The sequence below is a fragment of the Clarias gariepinus genome, chromosome 7 (genome assembly GCF_024256425.1).
Source record: "Clarias gariepinus isolate MV-2021 ecotype Netherlands chromosome 7, CGAR_prim_01v2, whole genome shotgun sequence".
In the NCBI taxonomy this organism is placed as follows: domain Eukaryota; kingdom Metazoa; phylum Chordata; class Actinopteri; order Siluriformes; family Clariidae; genus Clarias; species Clarias gariepinus.
The window spans coordinates 16,980,416-16,989,518 of NC_071106.1; positions in this window are offsets into that span (position 1 = coordinate 16,980,416).

Genomic DNA, 9,103 nt, shown 5'->3' on the forward strand with positions numbered 1-9,103 from the left:
ATGGTCAGTTGTGGCAGTAGTTTATTCATGAATAGGTCATTTTTCCATTAAAAAGTGCTCCCCAAAGTTCCTTGACATTTGAACTTGACTAATGAGGCATTCAAAGTCAGTATCCCAACACATACCACTGGTTTAGACTTGGGAAGGTATAAATATTACGATACACTAAATATATATATATATATATATATATATATATATATATATATATATATATATATATATAGCTTAGAAACTATAAAAAAAGTGATTAGAGGAATGCATATTGTCATCTACTTGTAGACTGTAACCTGGATTACAATCACCTCATTAATCTCCATAGAGGGAGGAGAATAGCACTGTTACGAGATAGGATTAGCCAGATAAATCAGCCCAAATGGAAATGAATAAGCTGAAGAACTCCATCTAACTATACTTAACTTTATTTATTTATTTATTTATTCATTCATTCATTCATTCATTCACAGTATTTTATTTATGTTGTTAATTAGTTAATTAATTAGTGAAGTATGAAGAATCAACCCAATCAAACAACAAGAACAAGCTAATTATCCGAGAATGGACTCATACTGAGAATAATTTAATTAACTTATTATTATTATTATTTTTATTATATATTTTTTTAATTCTGAATTCCATTTAAAAAAACCTGTGAACTCCATATGAACATATTTTTTTTAAAAAGATTTGAAAACGTAAACTAGGATCGGGCTTATGGCATTTCATCCAAAAATCATGTGTATCTTCTGTACCCAACTCCTGGATTTTTGTATCTGCTTGTTTATTTTCTAAAGTCACTGAGTAAAGAGATAAGATCTCTGGATTCCTCTTGTGTGTCTCCGTTCCCTGCTCAGAGTCACAATCAGCTGTTGACAGACAGCAGAGCCCAGTGTGATGCCCACAACCCTCTCGGGTGACACTGTTGCTCTAACAGATCTGCTTTAAAGAGGTATGTGTCACAGAAGCTGGCATCATGGAGCACAACAAACAGCAGCCTGCTGACAGCCACTGTGCGCCTTTAATCAGGCGAGGGGAGAGGAGGGGAGACTCAACTCACTCTGATTAGACAGGCTTCTTTGTTCAGATGATTAGAGAAGTTTAGGGGCTTGGGTTTATTCCCACACTAGTCCAGAGGGAATCTGCCACGGATGCTACTCTCTTCCAGGCACCATGCATTCAGCAAACATAACTGACACTATATGGCATTCTCTTTTCGTATGTAAAATATGGGATCATACTGTAATAATGCTGTTGATTGTGTACACGAAGGTTCCTTGCATCAGTTAGTAGCATTTATTAAAAACTTTTCATGTAGAAAGATTGGTGGAAAAATTCTGGTTATCATCAAGAACTGTGTCAAAAACTGTTTAACCCCAGCCAATGTACATACAGTACATCAGTGTCTTTACAGAATATTTTTTCTTAGGCCGGGCTTATTAAGTAGGATTTGAAAAGTCAGCTTTTCAGGTGCCTTGGGCTCCATCCTTTCACTGTATACTCTACACCATTCTTGCAGATCATTCTTTACACTGGTGGGTCTTCTTTTCTTTTTCTGACTTATATCGGCATCAGATTAAAGGCCTTCCCATAGTTATACTGGCGGTGGAACCCCTGACCTCTTATAAGCAATTCAGTGCCTTAACTGCCACTGCCCAGTTGGTTTACAAATACATAGCATGCAGGAGATTGTAGGAGATCGCCCTCTGTTGGTAAGCAGGCAACAATGTGAAAGCAGTATCCATGGCACCCTACTCCTAATAGTACTAATATTATATGGGAATACCAGTAAGCACATGTTAATGCTAAAAATACTTTATGAATAATTATACAGTTTTTGTTTTGTAATGAATAATTAATACACTCATTCTCATGCCTTTCATGGCCTCTTTTTATTTCTGAACCCTAAACTGGAGAAACAGGTTCTAACAGTGACAGGAAGAAGTTTTGACTGGGTAGAACCTGCATCACCTGTACGTACATCCTTCCTCCTGCACCAGTTTTCAATAGTCACCTATCAAAGGGATCTGCATTAAAAGGACACAACAACGAATTTAGTGGGTGTAGTCAAGAAGTCACTGTTCGTGAAAAGAAAACACTCTACATAGAAAAAGTGTAGCTACAGCTGGATAGGAATAACTCCAGTAGAAGGAGAGGCTTGAGGAAGTGTTTGAAGTGTAAACAAAAAAAGGAGAAAACTTATCCTCATGGCCAATCAAGTTTGACTACAATCCACCAGGCCTACTGTCGGTTAGGGATCCATAAAACAGTTTCATAGTTTGTTCTCGTGCTTTACACATGCAACATTGTGGCAATGTTTATTGCTTGTTAAGGTATTGCTTGTAAATGGTTTTATTAGGGTTTTCAGTTTGACTGAAAAAAACAACAACAAAAAAAATTACAATGATCAAGTATAATACATGTAATAAAAACCCAACAAGCAATTTAAATTTAACAGCTATAACACTATGATCACCCTCCTAATATTGAGGAGACCTCCTTTTGCCTTCAAAACAGCAGTGCACTGTATGTTCTGACAGCTTTCTATGGGAACAAGTAATAACCTTTTTAGCAATTCGAGCTACAGTAGCTCTTCTATTGGCTCAGCCTACACGGGCCAGCCTTCACTCCTCATATACATCAATAAGTCTCGGTCACCCATGACCCTGTCGGCGGTTCACTGTTTTTTCTTCCTTGGACCACTTTTCATAGGACCTGACCACCGCAGACCAAGATTTTTTTATCTGTGAAGTTGATGTGTTGAAAACAGATACAAATTAGCAACATGAGGATTTGAATGACTTTGACAAGGGACAAATTGTGATGTCTGGACTTGAAAAACTAATCAGATTTTAACGCTAAGCAAAATCACAAGTGATGTGGCCTACAGCCAATCTGTACAAATGCATGAGAATATGGTTAGATTCAATCTTCATTTCAATATCTTATATTTATTTATACAAGATATAAGACATATTTATTATCTCTAAATGTTTAGTAACTAAGCTACAACAAACACAGTAGTAATCAAGCAGGACCACTTTTACCAGAGGAACTCATTCAGTGTTGATTAATTCTCTCTACTTCTCTCCCATCTTACTTGATTAGTTTTTCATGAATGAGTACTGCTTTGATTTAAACTCAGCCAAAAATAACATAGTGCACAGAGAGGCACATTTAATTAGGAAAGAAACAGTTGAATCACTTTAACATCAGACAAATGAAGCGCTGAGTTAAGTAACTCGCCTTATGTTCTCAATCTAAGCCTTTTTTAATTTTGTTGCCAGAAGCAAAGGAACTCAAACAAGCTTCATTTAAGATGTGAGTCAGTCAATGTACAAGGCAAGAACTATTATGGTCAATAAATGGAGACAAATAAATCCAACACAAGACTTAAACATATACACTGGGGAAACTTATAAGGCACAAATAAAATCTTTTTTCTTTATTGTTTTTTTCTTTCCTTTTTGCATTTCCTGTAAGCTCTTGCAGAAGTTTCAGGTTATGCATGTACTCACATCTGGAAAATATAACTGAGAAATACTATGCAAATGCTTTTTTAGTTTGTTCTATGCACTGTGTTCAACTTCATACTTAAAAAACATATATGGTACTGTGCAACAGTCTTGAGCCAGCCCTCATTATTTCATCACTCACTCACTGCAGAGCTCTAGACCACTTTATCCTGTATTCAGGGTCGTGGGGGGTCTGGAGGAAACCCACCCAGCATGTGGAGAACATGCAAACTCCATACACACAGAGACGGTAATCGAGCCTGGCTGGGAATTAAACTTGGACTCGGAGGTGCAAGTGCTAACCACTACACCATCGTGCCACCTCATTATTTCATCATGAATGAAATTCTATCATATACATTAAATTAATTGTACATTAAAAAGAACTTGGAACAAATGTTTTACTGTGACAGGCTGCAAAGCGACAAAAGCTAAAATAAAAGAGTTGTTAATTTTAACTCATAATTTTTAGTTAATTTTAAATAATTGTATCAATTAATTAACCAAAAAACCTCAGCAGCAACCTCGTTTTCCCTATTGTCTGTTCCAACCACTCATTTAGCATCACCAACATACTAATCACCATCCTGATCATCTGTCAATGCTGCACCAAATCCTGCACCTGTTGATTATTGGTTCAGGTTTTATTTTTGTTGTATTTTTGACATTTGCTTCTCATGGAAGAGCAAATATGTTTGTGTGGAATGAATATGTTAATAAAAAGAAGAAAAAAAAAACACAGTAAAATACAGGTGAGTGAGTTAAAGCTACCAGCAGGTGGTGGTGTTTGAGTAAACCTAAAGCAAAGCAAGACACTTGAGCAGGAAGAGCGGATTTAATTTCATTCATGTTTATAGCTGGATGCATCCTAGAACGCCATATCTGAAATTAAAATTGCTACTAACAGGGCATCAGACATGCCAAAATGGTTTTAGTTCATATTTCTCTGGGAATATCATACGAAATTAAAAACATAATATATGATACGTACACTGTACACACACACACACACACACACCACATCCTTGCAACAAACAGGGACTTAAAAACTATTGTAAAGTAATTATTCTGTAATTTTAAAGAATATTGTAAAGATACAGTGCTGATCTCAAACTCAAATATGACACAATGTTTATTTTGGAAAGAGATGTATAAGCGTATTCTATGTGTTCTAGGCCAGTGTTTCCCAACCCTGGTTCTGGAGAACTTCGCTGGAGTTTTCGCTGCTCTACCACTCTCACTTTATTTAGAAAATAATGTTAATTAGCTGATTAGTTAAATTAGGACGGGAATTGGGAACAACTGATATAGGGTTGTCCCAATCACAAAACCACACATTATCTCTTATATGTACTGTAACTCACAGGTTACGTTAAGCATGCCTTCATTACATCACTGATGGTAGGACGAAACATATGAAAGAAAGAGTCTTTCTTTTTATTTGTGATCAGCCATCTATCTCCAGGCACTGCTATATTCTGCCAAGATTTGCAGTAGCAATTATGTGAACCCAGGCTTGAGGTGGGAATATACCCTAGATACAGTACTCACACTTTCACACACCCATTCATAGCTACAGGTAATTTAGGTTTAGTCCATGCTCAGGGTTTTTAAGCAACAAGACAACATGACCATAAGTGATGCATTTATTACTGTCTGATCTAATCTGAAGCATGCTTGTTATAAAACATTTTGTAATAGAATTCTCATTGTGATCCATTACACAGTGCAAAACAAGCATAAATTGATGGTATTGCTTAGATTTTTCTCCATCGCATTGATAAATATCTAACTGTAAAAAAAACAACATTGTTAAAAAAGCTTTACAGACTTAGATATTTATGGAAATAAATTGGAACATCAGTTTATCCCTGATGTGCAAGCTGAGGGCGGCTATTAATATGATCAATCACTTTTCTTGTAGTCCACATCCAAAAAGGATATATTTGATTTAATACTAAAACTAATATTTTGTTTCTATTCCTATATACATACCAGTTTGCAATATTATTCTTTTTAACCTAGACTGTCTTACCCCATCCTTTAGGGAGGTGTCGCTCCTCATGCTGTTTCATTAGGTTCCATTAAATGCTGCCTGATGAAGTGAGATGTGTTCCGAGATACCTGCCAAAACCTTCATGTGTAGTGTCCCAAGAGCCCTGGTCTTCATGGACTCACCTTCCCAAACATCAGCTAATCAGCATTCAGCACACTGTCTGCTGCAGTCGGCTTATCAATGTGCGTGCACCTCTGTTTATAAGCCTTCATCTATAATTCAAGGCCACTTGCAATATTGATCAATATAATTGTGGATATGACATGGTGCATCAGGTTTGCATTCATGTGTTTAAATGTGGTTCGTACGAATTCCACTTCACTTATTTACAATACACAAAATATGTTGGAAAACCAATTGTTTTAGAAAGGAATGGAAAATTGAGTTTTAAGCACACCTGGGGCCTGACAGCTCTCTTTACTTTTGTTACATGTGCTGCTTGGGATAAGCCTTTCTGTCTTTTGCAGCAAGCAAACAAACAAAAAAAATCTATATAAGGTCTCATTTTTGACATTTACAATACATGTGTGTATACATGCACAAAACATTTAATCACAATGTAACTTTTTTTTTTTTGTATTCCCAAAGGAGTTCTGCCCACTGTGAAGTGTTTGATCTGCCTGCAATAGAATAAGAAGAATAAGTGTTTTAGACTTAGGTTAGGTTAGGCTGCCCATACATTTTGGTAAATCCCATCTTCTGAATTATGATTGGTTACAATAATTTAGTCTCATCTGTGATTGGTTAAATGTCTTACTAGATGGACAATAGTGAGTCAGTCAGTGCTTATTCCTCAGCCAGAGAGCCAGTGGATTAAAAGTCAAGACAGAAGAATTAGCTCATCATGTCATCTAATGTTACCCCTACAGTATCTGGTCCAAACTTGTGAAAGAATATGTTTATTCCACCATTACAGTGAGTGTATTACTGTATTTATCTATTTAATGGATTATCAAAGGCTTACACCACCCCTCACATTACGAATAAAAATACATTCTAGTCTGGCTGAATTGCCTCAAGGTGTTCTGATATTGGTCAGCTATTTAAATTTTTTGTTCTTATTGTGCTATTATTTTGATTATTAGTGTATTATTAGTGTCCATGTAAATGCACCTATTGACGAAAGTGATTACCCAAAGTGAAAAGATTAGAAAAATTCCAATTGGAGCTTTTCCTGTACAATGATGCACTTTGCTAACTTCTTAATAAGACACTAATAATACTTAATAAGACACTCACTCACTCACTCATCGTCTATACCACTTTATCCTGTATGCGGGGCAGTATCCCAGGATACTTAGGCCACGAGTCGGAGTACACCCTGGACAGGGTGCCAATCCATCGCAGGCCATCTTAATAACACCTCCTTGAGAAAATACGGCAAAAACTCTCTCTTTTTCTCAGGGTATGTAGGGTGCCAAGCAATTGCTGTGTGCACACACACACACACACACACACACTACAGGCAATCTGGTAGCACCAGTTAGCCTAATCTGCATGTCTTTGGAATGTGGGTGGACGAGGAGAACATGCGAACTCCCTGCACACAGACCCGAGGCGGGAATTGAACCCAGACCCTGGAAGTGTGAGGCGAAAATGCTTACCACTAATCCACCGTATTGACACTTTTAAGATTATAAATATTATTATTATTATTTTAGCAGCAGCAGTAGTAATAATATATTTCTTAAAAAAAGAACAGACAATAAATCCGTATGACTAATGTTTTTGTCATGCATTACAGACTTGGTACAAAATCATAGATGCTGCTGACGTGTGTGCGCATCTGTGAGTGTGAGAGATTTTGCCCCACATGATTCTTAATTTGCCATTGATGGGACTTCATTATATAATGCATTGTTTAACTTTAATAGTTTTGTTGTCAAGCTATGACATGCTGTGACACACTAATCAGCTAAGTAATAAAAGTCATTATTGCACAAAAGTACAAACAACAATGTTGTACGTTTAGTGTGCTTTTGACTTGAAACCAGTCAATCAACCATCCAACAAATAGAAATCAATAATGCTCCTGTCTGTGTGCATAAGTGTGTAATAGTGTGGTTAGTCAAACAATATTCCTACTGTACATTGCCATCAATGAGAATGAAACAACAACAACCTAATGAAATAATGCATTGCCCAATTCTAATAGTTTTGTTTGTCAAGGTATGACACATATGGGGATAAGTAATACATTTTTAAAACATTTGAGCATCTACAGTACTAATGCAACTCTTAGACTGCTGATCTTTTGAAATAAATAAATAATAAAGGGAAAAATCCATCCACTTTTCATGTATTTGAAAGCACTAAGATTTATGGTATGTGATTTATGAAAACTTGAAAACAAGTTTCCCTGTCTGATTTACTTTATATTTTCCCTATCTTTTGTGCGTGTGTATATAGAATGTATGACACATCTCAGTTAATCTAGAGTTATATTTGTAGAAAGTACTAACTTACTTTAAATGAGGTTTAATAGGTAGCAAATAAAAAAGTGATTTGCATTCTTTACATTCTTGAGGTTATTATGTCTGAGATATTTACTTTAGGGTTAAATCAATTGTGCTTTTTGTTAATGATTGTCCCGCTTGATGCTGTTGAGTGTTTACTCTCTGACTTTTTATGCATGAATGCACTGGCATTCTGGAAATTAGAGCCTGCTTGGCTGTTATTATTTAACTTTAATCCTGCTGCTAGACATTAACAAAAGAGTTGGACTAGTCATCATTTTTCTGTCCGGTGATTTCCTCTTCTGCATTTATTTCATTCTATTGGCAATATTCTGTCATCTCCGTCTTCCATGCATGATCTATAAAGCCAGTGTACAAAGATCTAAAGCCTCTCAGGTCTGACTACACAAACAGCGCAAATCCATCTGCACATACTGCACATTTATTCATTTTCATTGCTGAAAAGAGTCTATTTAATCATTCCGGAATGTTCAGGCTACTCATAATTGGTCACGAATATGGGTTCACCTCTCACCATTTGTGTTTTATAACTGGGTCTGGCTGAATAGGTCATTTATTGAACTGAATATGATCTTTTGTTGTTTGTCTCGCTAGATCCCCAGACACACACATAACCCACATACTCTTGCTGTTTCTGGGCCTGCTTGCCTACACTTTCATCAAACAGCAAGCAATCAGAATAAAATATCAAAAGTGGCCTGGAATGCGATTGACCTTTCTGGAAGATTCATGGCCGAGGCCTGCTCTCAGCTCCTACCATACCATTAACCTTATCTAGCAGGCTGATAATGGACTCCTAACTGCTGCCTTCCTTCTGCTTGCTGCCCACTGATACCATCCATTCTCTCTGTCTTTGGCTTCCTAGACAGGAGAATTGATTGAAGTTTCTACAGTGTTTCCTTTAGCCTTTGCTCTCTTTAAGGGCTCACAGCTGTAGTGAGCCAGTAGGGGGCGTTTGATTTAGACGTCCCTTTTGGATCTTTATTGAGCTTGTCCTGCTGTTCTTCTTCAATATAACAAATTGGTCGCTAGTTGCTTAAATCAGAAAAGACATTTGT